At 38.2% G+C, this 17400-nt stretch overlaps 1 long non-coding RNA gene across 1 annotated transcript; it reads left to right on the forward strand.

Annotated features, from left to right (window-relative positions):
• Positions 1-12682: 12682 nt before the first annotated feature.
• Positions 12683-17150, forward strand: LOC119522617. The gene is made up of 3 exons (XR_005214483.1): positions 12683-12813; positions 16668-16797; positions 17088-17150. It is a non-coding gene; the product is annotated as an uncharacterized LOC119522617 (long non-coding RNA).
• The last annotated feature ends 250 nt before the right edge of the window (positions 17151-17400 follow it).

Here is a 17400-nt window from a genome sequence, read left to right on the forward strand (position 1 = left end):
AATTAATACCACTGAATTGCACCCTTAAAATGGTTAGAGATATATAATATATAATGTAAAGAAGAGAAGTAAGGCTTCCTTTCCTTATAAAAGCATTTACGTATCAAAGAAGTCCCTGTGGAAAAGTTTAACAGCTCAGTCATCTTAATAGTGACCTTTTGTTCAATCAAGTGAGGATAATTTTGAAACAGCAGGAAGCTGTTCACATCAAATTCATTCCTTCCCATTGTTACCTAGAAAAAGGATTAATATACTATTGCCTGAAAACTATTATTCTAAAATACCTAGAGATTCAAATAGCTCTCCACTTTCAATTGCACCACACCTCAGGTTGGCCGTGGAGTGGGGAGATGTAGAGTGAAACACTCCGTATCCCTCAGATCTGTCCTTTCCCTCAGACCTCTGCTGTCACTGTTTGTTGCCCTCCTGTCCTATTACCATCCACTGTCCTCCCCTCCATGGAGGGTGTGTGGATCCATGCCTGACAATTCTGCTTCCCTTTACAAAATATTTCATTATCTGCCCAAATCCATAGATGGTGAGGCTCCTGCCCTCAGGGTGATGACCAAGTCCCTGACCCAGGCCCATCTCTCCTGCCCCCAGTGCTGCCCTCCACACCCCTCCCCTCCCACCCACTCCACACTTCCCTAAGCATTTTGCATTGTTCTTTTTACTCCTCTGAGAGCAGCACCTGCTGATCCCAGCTCCAGGCCTGTCTGTGCCTTCTACCCATAGATATATAAACATTTATATATATATAAAGATAAATTCATAGTTATCTATCATTTTCTGGATGCTTTACATGCTTCCTTCAACCAATCCCTTGCCTTTGCTCCTTGCCCATCACAATGGGCACCTAGGCTACTCCATTCTAAGTATGGCCCCTCCCCCCAACTCATGCACTGCCATGAGTCATTCCAATGATCTCTCCTCTCTGGAAATGTCAGGAGTTTTCTGATTTTGGCACCTTCCCAATCCACTTCAGCCTCTCTCCCCCTTTCTCTTTCTTCCCTCCTTTTGTGGTATCTCATTTTCCAACAGTCTCATAAAGCAAATGATTGCACTAGTGCAGGAAATCACCATTAAACAGGCAGAGTGGAAGATTGTCACATCCCATTAGCAGAAATTGATAGAAACTGTCAAAAAAATCAGAAGAGGAATAGGAGATATGAAGAGCAAAACATCTAAACCTCACAGAGAAATATATGTATATACATATACACATATATGTGTAGACATATACACACATATATACACATATACAGAGCATGACATATCTAACAGTGGAAAATATATTATTTTCAAATACATATTTTTAATTTTTAGAAAAATTAAACCATTTTGGCCAAAATTACTCTTGATATATTTCAGGGGAATGAAATTAAATATAAGTTCTCTGATCCTAAAGTAATTGTGCTGGAAATCAATAATAAGTACTAGAAATATTACGCATGTTTGGAAATTGAGAGGAACCCTTCTAAATAAAATGAGTCATAGTAGAAATTTCAAAGAAAAAGGGAGTAAAATATATCTCAGTGGAAATGACCATAACAATAAGGACTTGATAGTGTCTCCTTGCCTGAGAATTCAATTGTGAATTGGTCACTGAACCCACTGTTAGCATGGGCTTTAAATGCAAATATGAATGGTTAAAAAAATACAACCATATTAGCTTTGTATCACTGCTAATATCCCACATGCCATCACTGCCTCCTCATGTGCAGTTGTCCCCTTTACACAAGGAGAGACTGAGGCTAAGAGAGGTCAAAGAACAGTACCTGACCCAGGCCACAGGCCTGGGGAGCAGCAGAGTGGAATCCCAAGGCCTGGCCTGCCTGTGCATGGGACTGTTCTCCCAAACTTTCCAGGGATGCAGGCCATTGTTTAAGCTGTAGTGTTTCTAAGGACCAGAAAAGAAGGTAAGTCCACCATGTCCCTGGAAATGGCCCAGTGTGTGATAGCCATAAAGATGTTTGCCTTCCTTGTGTATTGACCATCCATACAAAAAAAAATGCAATTTATATTAATCATGACCTGTTCATAGTGAAACCATACTGACTTGAAGCATCTCTGCTTTCTTTTCTAAATGTATGCATAAATGATTGCTTTACTAATCCATTCTCAAAATTTTTTGTCACTTTCATAGTTAACTTTCCCCTATTTCCAGGCTCTCTGTTCCTTTCTTTAGTGTTACTTAATAGTATTATATACGGGCACTATTTATTCATAAATTTATATATATATATATATATATATATATATATATATAAACCTTTTTCAAAGTAATTGCTACCACTTTTGCCCTCCCCCATGATAACCTCTAATCTATTCTCTAGCTCTGAAAATTTGCTATTTTTAGACAACTTTTATAAGTGATATTACACCATATTGTCCTTTGTCTTGCTTATTTCACCAAGCATGATTTTAAGTTTTTTCCATATTCAGCATGCCTCATAAATCCATTCTTTCTTATCACTAAATAAGGTTCCACTGTATTTATGTATCACATTTTGTGGATTCATTCATTTGCTGTCAGAAAACTGGGTTGTTTCCATCATTTGGTGATTGTGAATAATCCTGCTATAATACTGCTACAAGTGTCTATTTGAGACCTTGTTTTTAATTTTCTTTGGGTATATACCATTTATTTATTTTTATGTAGAGATATAATTAAACAGAGATTATATGAGCAATAATGACTGTTCTTCCAGAAATAATTCTCCATCATCACATTGAATTCGAAACACATTGAATCTTTGACACATTCACCTCAGAGCCTCATTAGAATCTGTTTTAGTTTGCTAAACTGCTCAAACCAAATACCATGAAATGAATTAGCTTTTACAATGGGAGTTTATTCACTTACAAGCTTACAGTTTAAGGCTGTGAAAATGTCCAAATCAAGGCATCTTCAAGGTGATACTTTCTTCCTGAAGACCAGTTACTGGTGATCTTGGATTCCTCTGTCACATGGAAAGGCACAGGGTGACATTTGCTGGTCCCTTCCATCTCTTCTGGGCTTCATTCCTTTCTCAGCTTCTTGTTTCCTTGGCTTTCTCTCTCTTTTTGTCTGAATTTCTCTCTCTTAAAGAACTCCATTAAGAGGACTAAAACCCACCTTAAATGAGGTGAGTCACACCTTAAATATTGAGTCACCAAAAGATCCTACTTACAAGAATGGATTGGTTTTAAGAACACAATTTTCTGGGTTACATACAGTTCCAAACCACCACACACAACTATTGTTTTGCAGATGAGTTTGTATTGGTTACTTCTGCATCACTCCATATCCTCTTGTCTTCTCTTCTTGTCTCATGTGCCACTGAAACAACCAACACTGCAAGGCTAAGATGCACTTTACACAAGTAACCTAACCCACACCCCACATTTTTCCTTTTGCCACAGGCCTCTCCCCCAATCTATGGATTTCTATGTTGATGCTGAGATGTGAGAGGCCCCATGTCAGGGCACACAGATGCACATCCTGGCAACTATTTGTGTGAATGTGTGTGTGTATTGAAAGTATTTCTGTATATTCAGAGAATATATGGATATTGGGAGATTTATGCAAGTGTCCAATATATTGTTAATATGTGTGCATATGATTAGACTGTGTCTTTCAGGAAGTTTATGGTCATTTCAGGATCCATGTATGTTTTATTGATGTTTGCTCTGGCTAGATAGTGTATAGACATGTGGTATTTGTAGGAATGTTCAGGGACTCTATATGTGTTGCCAGTTTGTTTGTAGTCAGAAGCTATATTTCCATCTGGAATATCTGTGTTGTGAGCATTTGCATGTGGTCAGAAGGTGTGTTGTCATTATGGGATGTGTGTTTGTGAGTGTATGAGTGTGTGTAGATAGAATATGCTTAGGGGATGGATTTGGGGAGCAGTGCCCTGATTCTCCACCATATGTAGACAAGGATTCAGGTTCTGTAGGGTGAAGAGACTGGAGAACCTATAGGCATTATTCATTATTGGCCTGTATGGGCTATTGAGTGAGGGTGTTGTGCAAAATATTGATAGGGGGTCACATTCTACAGGAAATAATCTGGGTGAAGATTTCAAGGAACAACTGTGAAGAAGCCCCCTGTGCACTGCTCAGGAGCTTGGACCTTTCCCTGCAGACAGTGGAGCATCCATTATAGACTGTAAGCCAGGAGAGTCATGCACAGAGGGAAGTTATCAGAAGAGACAGGTATTGAGGGGAAATGAAAGATGAGAATAGTTAATAAGGAAAATAGTATTCTTGCCTATTCTTGGAGCAGGCAAGAACATCAGGGCAGGAGCTGGGTTTTTTGGGGAAGGAGATTAGGGCATCAACCAGACTGGTTGGATACTGATGGAGCTGGATCACTATCATGAAGAAAACAATTGCCATTTAGTTAACCAAATGAGTAATTGGTGACAGATTCATTTTTAAAATTACTGAATTGAGAAATGATTCTCAAAAGAAAAGCAGACATTTAGTTTATACCTCAGTAAATTTTGAACAAATTATGATTTCTCATTGAGAACAGAAAATCAGGAAAAATTTGAATCATCTAATTTAACTATTTAATGGCAAAGTAATGGACTGAACCATGAAATACAAGTAAGCTTTGGTTGCTCAGCAAAAGGTCTGTATTTACAGAACAATGAACAACAGGAGCAGTCACAAATAACAGGCTTAGAAAGGCCATTTTCTGAGAAACCAGGTATTTTTCAATTATGAACTCAAATAACTCTATAAATATGTGTATTTCAAAGGTTACCTAACTCTGGTTTTGAGATATATATTTCCAAAGAGTATTAATCACCCAGAAATAGTCACTAAAGGGGATTTTCATGTTGCAAACTACCATTCTCATCACCTAACCATATTGTATGGGAGTTTGCCTGAATGCTTGCTTTATACTGAGTCCAAAATATATGCCACCTTTAGCAGCTAAAGATTGTTTAAGGACTTTAAAATTTTATTCTACTAAAAATCACCGACAGACAAGACCAAGTGTAGTAACAGCTAATACAACAAATGGAAGAGAAATCAGAATTCTGTAATTTGCTCATAGTAATCAAGGATGGTACCACTTCTGAAAATATTACCATTATCCACCTAGATTCACACATTATTTTATACAAACATATACAATGTACACATGAACATCTTACTTTACTTCTCTATTGTTTCTTTCAAGAATCTCTACATTCAGCCTCAAGTTTTTCATTCTCTATCCATTACAGCATTCAAAAACATCAATGAATTCCTCAAGGAATTAAAACTTTCCTTTTTTAAAAAAACTTATCAAAAAGGATAAACAAGTTTCCTCTGAAGGTATGTGAATGTGGGCCTGTGAATATGCTTGAGTCTGGGAAAGGAGATCTATGAGGATCCTGAAATCAGGGGTCATTCTTTACCATTCTGGCACAAAATTAGTTCCACTAAATGGTGAGGGACTGAATATAAAAAGGGATAATCTCCAGACCATACCCTGAAAGAGATCTCTGACCAAATATGTTCTGCATTTAGTCCAATAATTTATACAACTATCTGCATCAATCAGTCCAGAAAGTAAACCACAATGCTGACAACAATAGAGCCAAAACAGCCAGGACTTCCTAAAAACCAACAGGTTTTGTTCCCATTTCCAACTTATGGCAATCAGAGAAATCCAAATTTCCTTCCCCAAGCAATCACTTAGTCTGTCCCATTTTTGGTTAGTTGGCCTCCAGCTACCCCATGCCAACAACTTTCCATCAGTGCCAATCCAAAACCTTTCAGTTTTACACTATAACATTTCCCACTGCTCTGCATGCCTTTCATCATCTGCTAAATGCAATTGATGGTAACTGCCTGCCATGCTATAGTAAGCTCTGAATAAATAGCCTTTGCTCTTCTCTTTTGGTAGTCTTCATTTAATTCCCTAGATATGGAATTCCTATTGACTTCTGGTATGCTTGGCCATGGCCATGGACCTAGCATTTCTCAAGGTGGTGTATATACACAAGCATAAATTCAAGACATAAAGTAACATCATCTGCTCTTAGTGAAGACTCCAGGAATGTTTGTTCAAGTTTATGCTGGCCTGACAAGAACCACCATGTCATCTATGAGGCCAGCTCAAACAACAGGCTTACAGGGCCTATGCCTATGATTTACACTTTTGTTATTTTTATGTCTTACAGCAGTTTTACACACTTGCCTTCACGTTTCTTAATCCAATATAGGAATTAATTACTAGCTGAGAACATTGACACTTTGCTGCCAAGAGATTAACATTTTATGAGGTTCTATTTCTTTCTTGCTCTCACATCACTGTTCACTACATTAAACGCGGATTCCTGCCACTCCCATGGCCCTTCCAGAGAAAGGAAATAGCATACGTGTATTAATCTTGAGAAATCTCTACACCTCACTCAGACTTACTAGAGACTTCCACTAAGAATCCTGACCGAATTTATTTGATAACCATTCATACATCAAAATTGAAAATGGTTTGATGACCACAAACAATTTTGGAACATTTTCATTACTCCAAAAAATCACAATGAGATTGCCTTACACATCTGTTAGGATAGCTTAAATTTTTAAGAAAGCTAACAATATCACATGCTGGAGAGGAAGTAGAACAACTGTAATTTACATATATTGCTGATCAGAATGCAAACTGGGAAAATTAATTGAAAATGGAAAAGGAGGATTGTGGGCAGATTGTGGAGTAGAAAGTTTGAGGAATCATTCATTCCTCTAAAATAACTACTGAAATGACAGGAACCTTCTGAGGCAACTATTTGGGAATTCTGGACTCTAGTGTATCACCTGAACCATGTAGGAAAGGCTGAAGTGGATGTTGCCAATTTTGGGTACTTTTGGTGAATTTTGCCTTTATAATCTCAGTTGCCATCCCTGTCCCCATCCCCTCAACTGAGAGACATGAACCTGTGTTGGCTGCAGTCCACAATCTTGGCATTGCTTGCTGTAGCCAAGGTGGACAATAAACTTTTCTTACAAAAGATGGGGTTGGATGTTTAGATTGTGAATAATTATTTATCAGTAATCTTTTATAGGATAAACCCTCCTATAAAAGACAGAGGTTGGCATATGGTTAAAGAAAGGATCTGTGATGGTTAATATCATATTTAAATTTGTCTATGTTATGGTGTCCAGTTGTTTGGTAAAGCAAGTGCTGACCTGATTATTATTGTGAGGATATTTATTAGATATATTTACCTTATCAGTCAGTTGATGGCATCTGTAGCTCACTGCACCAACCATCAAGAAGAGATTTCCCACAGCAATGACCCATCAGTTGGAATTGCAAAGGTAGAACTGAAGATTGCAGAAGTGAGAAATCCTCAGCCAGCCTGCTTCTTTTGGGGCATACAATGTCAACTGCTTAGGTATTTCCAGCTTGTACCTTGCCCTACGGATTTTGTATGTCTTAGATTTCAGAGTCATCTTTTCTGAAATTTCTAGTGTGAGGAATCTACTACAGAAGTTGGATTCGCCAATACCCAATGTAGCATGGGTTGATTCTCTTAAGATACCCATTGATATATGCATATCTTAATACTGATTCTCTGGAGAACCATGGCTAATAGGATCCATCTATATGCTGTGTAAAACACACCACTATAGCTATAAGGAAACAAAGAACTGGAAAATTAAAGTGTGGAAAGAGATACTACATGAAACAAAAAGGAGCAATGGTGGCTGTATTTATCAGATTAAATAGACTTTAAATCAAAATAGGTTACAAGAGGAAAGTAAGGACATTATATAATGATCAAAGGTACATTCAAAAGGAATATATAACAATTATAAATATATATACAATTATCAACTAACCCACAAATTATACAATGCAAAATTCACAGATTTGAAGGTAGGAATGTATAGGTCTACAATAAGTTGGAGCCTTCAATATACAAACTTCAATAATAGGTTGATAGTGAAGTTTTGGAAATGGATGGTGGTGATGGTAGCACATTACTGTGAGCATAATTAACAGGAATGAATTATTTATGTGAGTGTGGTTAAAAGAGGAATTTTTAGATAGTATATATATGTTAGTGGAATAAAAATTATGTGAAAAATTCAGGACTATATAACTCAGAGAACCCTACTCTAAATGATGGACTATAGTCCATAGTACAAGTATAAAATGTTCTTTCATTAATTATAACTCATATACAACACTAATAAAAAGTGTTAAAAATAGGGCAATGTATGGGAAAATACACCTAATGTAAACTGTGGATTATGGTTAATATAACAGATTTAATATTTTTCATCAATTGTAACAAAGGTACCACACAAATGCAAAGTGTCAACATTAGGGCATATATGGGAATACTTTAATATTTAAAATGATTTTCTGTAAAACTAAAACTTCTCTAATTAAAAAAATTAAGTAAAAACATCTTATTCATTGCTTATGGGAGAACAAAATGGTAGAAACACTGTGGCAGTTACTTTCTGAAAAGCCACATGGTCTTACCAAACAATGCAGCACTACTGCTTAAGAATATACCACATGGGTTTGAAAGCTCATGCCACATAAAAGTCAGCATGTAAAGTTTTATAGCAGCTTTATTCATAATCACGCAATACAGAAATGAAGCAAAATGTCCTACAATATTTAAATACTGGATGAAACTGAGATACATCTAAACAATGGAGTAATATTTAGCAACAGAAATGAAGAGGCTCTCAAGCCAGGTAAATACAAGTATATTTCTAAGTAAAAGAAGCCAAATTGTACAAGTTACATGCTGTATTATTCAAATTCTGGAAAAGGCAAACCTATAGAAAAAACGAACCGATTAAGGTTTGCCAGGGTTTTATTGGGGACAGGATAGTTGAATTGGTGAAGCTTCTCTATGATACTTTAATGGTGAATACCTGTCATTATGGAGTAATAAAAATGTATAGAATTCAACAGCATAAAGGCTGAATCTTTACAAAAAATAGAAAAATAGCATTTACAGATAGGTGAATTCCAGGATAGAATGGACAAAGTGACAAGCGAATTACAAATGTATTAATGGTGCTCACCGATGTTGAGTGCATGGTGGTTGTGATGAACTAAAAGACTTTTGGAAATCAGTAGACCCTGCTAGAAGAAACTTATACACAATTGTGCTTAAGTACTTGGTTCTAGTTGAAAAAGTTGTTTTCTAATTGGAGGACTCATGATACTAAAGGCCATAGACTTGTACAGTTTAAATGGGTGATGTGAACAGCATGTAATCGCATCTCAATAAAGGTTAAAGGTTATAGCAATAAATGAATGAACATTTGACCGTGACAAAAAGCAATATGCATATGCATGAGGCCAGGCTGATATAAAATGATTGAATAATTAAATATATGGAATAGAATTAAAAATGCTACATGGAGAACAATTCCACTTAATGTAGATACTTGGACTTTATGAGCTGAAAATGGAACACAGATTCCCTTTCCGTATGCATTGCCTGTGAATAATTATTTTCCTTAAAACAGGACAAACAATAAGTATGGAGAAAAAAGTAACTTTACAGTGGATGACCAAAACTAACTCAACCAGGTGATATAGTTTATCAACAGTGATATGTCATCTTGAGAACATATAATCGTGACATTAAGTGACAAGAATGGCACAGTTGCTCTACGTTCTTCCTTTTACATTAAGAAATGGTGCTTTCGTTGAGAAGTCACTCTGGTGGACATTCTTAGGCACTACATAGATAACACCTCTTAGGTTTTAATGTATTGGAATAGCTAGAAGTAAATACCTGAAACTACCAAACTCCAACCCAACAGTCTGGACTCCTGAAGACAATTATATAATAATGTAGCTTACAAGGGGTGATAGTGTGATTGTGAAGACCTTGTGGATCACACCCCCTTTATCTAGTGTATGGATGAGTAGAAAAATGGGGATAAAAACTAAAGGACAAATGGGGTGGGATGGGGGGATGATTTGGGTGTCTTTTTCCACCTTTATTTTTTATTCTTGTTCTGGTTCTTTCTGATGTAAGGAAAATGTTCAGAGATAGACTGTGGTGATAAATGCATAACTATGTTATCATACTGTGGACAGTGGATTGTATACCATGGATGATTGTATGGTGTGTGAATGTATTTCAATAAAACTGAATTTAATTAAAAAAAAAAAAAGAAATGGTGCTTTCAAGTCCTCCTACATGAGAATAACTTCTTTTTAATGCAATTTTGTTGATATATATATATATATATATATATATATATATATGTATGTATATATATTTGAGATACTTTTTACTTATCAATCCAAAGCATACAATAAATGGTGTCATATAATTGTGCATTCATCACCACAATAAATTTTAGAACATTTTCATTACTCCAAAGTAAGGAAACAAATAAAAATAAAGGGCACCCAAAACCATCCCATATCCTTATCCCCCCTACTATTTATATATTTTTTGTCTTCATTTTATTTCTCTTATGCCCATACACTGGATTAAGGGAGTGTCAGTCACCAAGTTTTCACATGGCACAATGATAATCATTATCAAGAATCCAAGTTCAACAGATTCAGGTATTACCTTCTAGATATTATAATACACTATAAACTAAAAGGAATGTCTACATAATGCATAAGAATAACCTCCATAATGACCTCTCAACTATATTTGAAATCTCTCAACCACTGGAGCTTTGTCCCTTTCTTTTCTCCATTTTGGTCAAGAACGTATTCTCAATCCTACAATGCCAGGGTAATGCTCATCCCCAGGAATCATGTCCAACATTGCCAGTGAGACTTATATGGGAGTCATGTCCCCTATAGGGGAGAGGTTAGAGAGTTTATTTGCAAATTGGCTGGGAGACAGAGGCCACATGTGAGCACCAAAAGAGGTTCCCTGGGGGCGATTCTTAGGCATAATTGTAAGTAGCCTTAGTGTCTCCTTTGAAGGAATAAGTTTCATAAGGGCAAACCCCAAGATGGAGGGCTTGACTTACTAAATTGGGAATCCCTAGTACTTGTGAGAATATCAGGAATGCCCCAGGTGAGGAAGTTTAGTACTTTCATATTTTCCCCAGACCTCATGGTGACTTTGCAAATGCTTTATTTTCTGCCCCAAATACTCCAGATATGTAAGGGTGTTACATTAACTTGTACAGAGTAACAAGATTTCATACCCTATTCCACGTTCCATGTAATTATGTTTAAATAAACTGACCATACAAGTTAAATTAGAGAGTGTGCTACAGCTAATATAAATTTCGCACCAAATAAATATCTCTTAGATAACAGCTAAAACTCAGAAATAGATGGTGACTGCTGTAAGAGCTTACAATCTAGGAACCATTACAATGAGCCTTATTGAACATTCTGTACTCCATTATCAGATTGTCCAATCTTTGCCCATGTTCTATCCCCTGATAACCTATGTTCCCAAATTCAGTTCTCAGTATTTGTTCAATGTTTATTTTACATTAGCGAGAACAGGGTATTCATGTTGGAGTGAAATGTTGTGTCAGCAGTGAACGTGCAAAGGCCTTCAGCGATATATCAACATGAGAACATTTTGATGAAGGTACTGTGGGAAGCTAGCATTCCTCACTCAATTCATTGATATTTTCCAGTTCACAATGGGTAGAAACCATATGAAGCTAATTACGATTGGAATCCTTTACACCATGATTTTACCCTTATACAGTAAGTGTCTATAGTGAAGGCGAGACCTGTAAATGAACGGAGGAGGGAAGCAATCAGCCATAGTGCTCCAGTTCATGGAAGTCTGAGAACTCACAAAGCTTAGGAAGCCTATGTCTATAAGGACTGTGGAGTGGAAGAGTCAGTGGATATTTATCTTGTAAACCACGTGAGTAAATTCACCTGGAATAAACCAACAGCAAAATATCTAATCCTTTCACTGGATACGTTACGGAAAAAAACGTCAGGCTACACACTCCATAGCATGGAGTGTTACAGCTCCCAGGGAGCGCCGGCCCAGGCAGTGTTACAGCTCACAAAAGGCGGGGGCTCACGGGGGGCGCCGGCCCATGCAGTGGTTACAGTTCATGGAAAGCGGGGGCTCCCAAGGAGCGCCAGCTCACAGTGTCACAGTTCACAGGTGAGTGCCGGCCCACGCAGTGTTATGGCCCACGCAGTGTTATAGCTCACGGGTGAGCGCGGGCTCACGCAGTGTTACGGCTCACAGCGACCGTCGGCTCCTGCAGCGTTATAGCTCTCACGGTATTACATCCAACGCAATTTTCCTTGTTCAGCAGCATCACAGCTCCAACAACGTCGCGGTTCCAAAAAAAACACGCAAAGAGCGCAACGCTGCAAAGCCTAGGAGACAATGCTCAGCGCTGCGGTGTCTTGGGCTTTTATAGATTGGGGGGGGGGCAGGCTTAGACATTTGGTGCTCTCTGCCTGGCTGATTTTTATGCAAATAAGGGACTGCCCTGCATCAGCCAATCCTGAACCACCCTTGATGGGCCAATAAAAATAGCCCAGAATGTAAGCCCTAATTTACATAGCTATGCACCAATCAAAACGGTCTTCATTTGAGCCAATCACAAGTCACTCTTAGCTGGTCCCCCATTGGATCACAGCGCTGCGCCTTATTTGCATAAAATTCAGCCAATCCTAAAACACCAATTGTCTAAGCCCACCCCTCCTGTTGCCAATAAAAGGCCCAACTCTAGTTCCGTTTTTTCAGTTTCGCAGAGTGTTCTGTGGCAGTTATTCGGAGGCGGCGCCTGGCGGAGCGGCGGCTCCTGCCGGAGCGGCGCTTGTTCCACTTTCGATTTTCTCATCGGTGGGACCCAGGAACTGAACAATGAGCTCAGGTAAGAGCTTTGTTTTTTCAGTGAGCTGGTAACGGTAGTGGATAGTTTAATTTCCAAGTATTTTTCGTGTTCTGCAGGCAGTGGTTTATTAAGAGTTCCGTTGTGTTATGCTCAGAGTGTGCTCTGATTTCAATCTTTTGAAAATCAGACTTAAGAGTTTACTATGTAGTCTACTTTAGTAAATTCGTCGCACATGGTTCTAAACAATGTATTTAGCTGTTCAGTGTTCTATAAACATCAACTGTAATAGTTCACTATTGACAAGGTTGTTGAAATCTTCCTTAGTTTGCTGAATTATTTTTGCATATGTCAGTTGATGGCCCAGTATTAAATTCTCCAACTATATTGTGCATTTGTCTATTTCCCCTTCAGTTCTGCCGTCTTTTTCTGTATTTTGAAACTGTTTCAAATTGCAGTAGCTGCCCAGTGAACTGTCTAATATTTGTGAAGTGTCACCCGTTCTGTCTAGTCACACTCCTGTTGAAGTCTGCTTGGTCTATTAACACATGCCGGTTTTCATGCTTGCTCTTTGTAGAGAGTATTTTGCCCAGCCTTGCACTTCTACTCTATCTGTGTCTTCATGTTTAAAGTGTATCTGTTACAATTATCATAGAGTTGGGTCTTGCTTTTTGTAAAGTGCTTTTTTGATCCAATCTGAAAATTTCTGGTGGTAAATACAGAATTTTTGTTAAATTACATTGACAGTAATTATTTGTGTATAATTGCTTTCTAAATCTACCGTGTAGCATTTTGTTTGTCCCAACTTTTTTTCCTATTTTTATTTTACAGTAACTTTGTGTTTTAGTATTCCATTTTAACTTACCACAGGTGTATTTATAATTTCCAGTGCTTGTCTTATATTTTGTTTTCATTGTAGTACAGAGCACAGAGCAAAGTTACAGGGTCAGTGGCAAGGGCTATTTCTCATTTTTTTTTAGACATTGAGATGTGATTTTCAAACCATAAAGTTCACCAATTTGAAGTACCCAATTTATTGGGGCCTGGAAGCAAAGTCAGGACTGTTAATGTTATGGGGAGATGGGAAAAGGCTGGGACCTGATACATCGGTTGTCTAACAGGTTTTGGCAGTTTCTTAGTGTGTAGGACAGTGTAGAATCTTAGGTTATTTATTATTAGTTCAGAGATACCACCAAAGGCAGAGGAGGTAGGGGGAACTTTGGTGATGACCTTGTAAGCAGACCCAAGCTGTGGGGAGGCTTTCTCTCACTCCCCTGTGGGGCTGGAGAACTTTGTAAGCATCAGAGCTGCCATGGTGTGTGCTGCAGTAATAGCACTCTTTTCTATAAATTTGTGTTCAGTATTTCCCTCTAAACGTTTCTATAACCCCAGGCTGAACAGAATGTGCAGGCTGGTCCCAACAGCTTCTGACGGCGCCCTGACTGCCTCATCTGAGCTGGCTGTTGGAGACCCTCAGGAATCGCAGATTGATTCTTTCACTTCAGTTCTGGCAACATGGCCTCCTTGAGCATCTCTGGACTGCAGCCTGAGGACGAGGCTGATTATGACACTCTAGCATGTGACAGAAGCTTCAGTGTTCACGCAGGGTCCAGGCCTGTGAGGAAGTGAGAGAAAAAGCCTCCCTTTTGCCTCCCCTGATTGGTTGATCAGATATTAGTTCTTTCCAGTTCTAGAGTCTCTATCTTTCTACCCACAGGCTCCATTTCTCTTATTAAATTCTCTGTTCATGACTAGATGTAGTTTGCTTCAACACTATGTCAGCTAATGCCAATAGTTCAGGAAATTTATCAATGTTCTTTTTTTCACCTGAGGTAAGTTTCTTATTTTTAGTTATTTTTGTGAGTGTATGCTGGATATTATGGAACATAACATCTAGTAACATTCCATCCTGTATCTTCACCTGGGGACTATTCATAATTTCCCTAGCCTGCTCTGATCTAGCAGATCAACCTCAAGCTTTGTCTACCTATGATTAGCATTGGAATGAAATCACTGCTCAGCCATTTTAACCTTATTGCTGTGGTTCTTTGCTCAGTGCTGAGAATATAACCTGTGTTCATGCTAAAAGGTGGAGCAGAAGTTTACATGTCAGCTTCTAAGCAGGTTTTGGGGGCTCACTGCTCTCTGATCCCCTTTTTTGTGATATTCCCTTTATTTTTTAGTCTCTTTGGCAGCTAAAATCTTCGTCACATGACTCCTGGAGAGAGAAGCCTGTTGCTCAGTGTTGGACCTTTAGCTGATTTCACTGTGCGGCCTGGAGAGGGTGCTTAGGAAAAAAGGCAGACTTTGAGGAGAAGCATCACCCAGCTTCATGCATCACAGGGTCCTGATGTAGTGTCCTGCAGGGGGTTGAAGATAGAGGCCTCCATAATTAGTACAGTTGTCATAGGCTTGGTGATGAGCCACATCTTTGAACAGCAGGAAAACAGACTGAAGTTCTTGATGCAAATACAGAAAACACATGGGTGGAGTCACAGGGTCCCAGGCAGACTCACCTGATAGGGATGGATGGGAATCTGCGACAGACAAGCTCTGTGAGAAGACTGGGAAATCTGTCCATCTTTCTACAACTTGTTACTGAGGTCCATGTAAGCCCAGTCCTGTTCCAGTTTAGTGAGAGGATAGACTGTTCTGCTTTGTAGTGTAGGAATTTTGAGTTTTACGTCAGTGTAGATAATAAAATTATGGGACCAGAATAAAGATGGTCTTTCACTGATACATGAACCCATCTCACTGTAGTTACATTTTAATGTAGTTGGAACTCACAGGTGGATACTTGGGAATCCTTCCTGAGTTTTTTCCTTTTTTATGGTATTTGCTTCTAGGTCCTGCATGGTCAGTGGTGGGCTTTCCTTTCCTGGGGAAGGTGGGTAGGGTGCCTACATCTGATCTGATGTGTTTGTGGCATCTGCAGAGTGCATGGATGCAGACATTAGTGGGTCACCTTTGTCCCCCCTTCCTGTCTCTGAGCTTCAGTGCAGTGAGACCACCAGGTACTTTTGGAACCTGGGGTTTTCCTTTCTGGTTCCATACATTTTTACTTCATCAGATCTGGGTCTCTGTGGCCCAGGCTTAGTGAATGTTCTCCCTAAAAACCATGAGTTAGGTCTGGAGGTCAGAGTGTGTTCTGGAATATCTAAAGAAAGGCCCTTAGGACTCTGGGCCTGTGGGAACCATTTGAAGAATTCAAGTCAGTGAGGATGGTGGGTGTGGGGAGGTGTGATGACTCTTCAGCTGCCCAGGTATTGAACACACCTATGAAAACCATGTGACATTAAAAGATATACTTCCATTCCTGTTTAACTTAAAACAACCATAAAAGAGTAGACAGAAAAATGTCTGTTTACAATAAGAACAAATTGGGTTACACATAGGAGAAAATCCTAACTTGAAAGATACAATATAAATATGCACTGTGCTCCATTTTAACCACACTAGTTTTGTACACTCTTTTAACAGGTTGTTTTATGCCACATCCTTTTGCTCCTGCCATCCCATTTAGAATGCCCTTCACACCCTCCTCTGTACCTTTCTGTCTTTCAAGATATAGCCCTATCTTTGCAGCATTTTTGGAGCTCCCCAGATAGAATAGACCATTCCCTCTTAAGTACCCTTACTGTTCTTTATCCACTTCAGTTGTATAACTAGTGAATGACAACTTTTCTATCCTTATTTGTTTTTGTGTCTCTACCCCATCTAGAACATAGGACAGAAACTCTTGTTTATTATTACAGCTACTTCCAGGATAGTACCTACGATTTTGATAGACACAATAAATGTTTGTTGCCATATTGCTGATGTACTAACTGAATGAGTGAGTGAGCAAACGAATGTAATGCTTTCTGAAGTTTTTTTTTTTTCTTTTTCAATTATAGGAAGGAACAAGAAAGGCAGCAATTATAGAAAAAGAAGCTGGTATTGGTATTACTGAAAGTGCTCCAAGAGAGCAAACGAATAGTGGCAATATGACTTCTGTTGTTGGAGCACACAAAGATGATAGAAGTGGTAAGTATGAAAATTTGTTTTGCTTTAATATGATTATAAAAAACCTAATTGAAAATACGTTGCTCTAAATATGACATCATTTGTTTTAAATATTTTTCTTTTGCTGTCTTTCTTTCTAAGTATTCAAACTACTACCAACTTTTTCCTGAATCTACTTTGACCCTCTGAAGTTCTTTTCTGCTTTAGTTTTTGTTTCATTGAAATATTCATGAATGCAGCTAGACATACATGTATTTAATATTCACAGTAATGAATGTTCTCATTAATGTGTGTGTGACTACACTTTATAGATACGATGCCAGCTTTAGGATTGGGTGAAAAGGAAGATACAGAATCACCTTGGGATTCTGAGGTACAGTCTATTAATTTTTTAAAGTGTAAGCATTGAGTGATGTTAAAAAGTAAAAGAGGATGTTTTGACTTTACATTCTCATCTCTGTATATGCCCACAGGTAATTCTTTTGTTATATTTTTCAGTGTATAATTAATCAAGTAATTATGTACTAAGTACAAAACTGCTGCATAGTATAATTCACTAATTTGCAGGATCCATTTAATGAAGCCCATGTATGTTAGCAAAAAGCAAGTCTTAGAAGTCATAAA

The sequence above is a fragment of the Choloepus didactylus genome, chromosome X, assembly GCF_015220235.1.
Source record: "Choloepus didactylus isolate mChoDid1 chromosome X, mChoDid1.pri, whole genome shotgun sequence".
Lineage (NCBI taxonomy): Eukaryota > Metazoa > Chordata > Mammalia > Pilosa > Megalonychidae > Choloepus > Choloepus didactylus.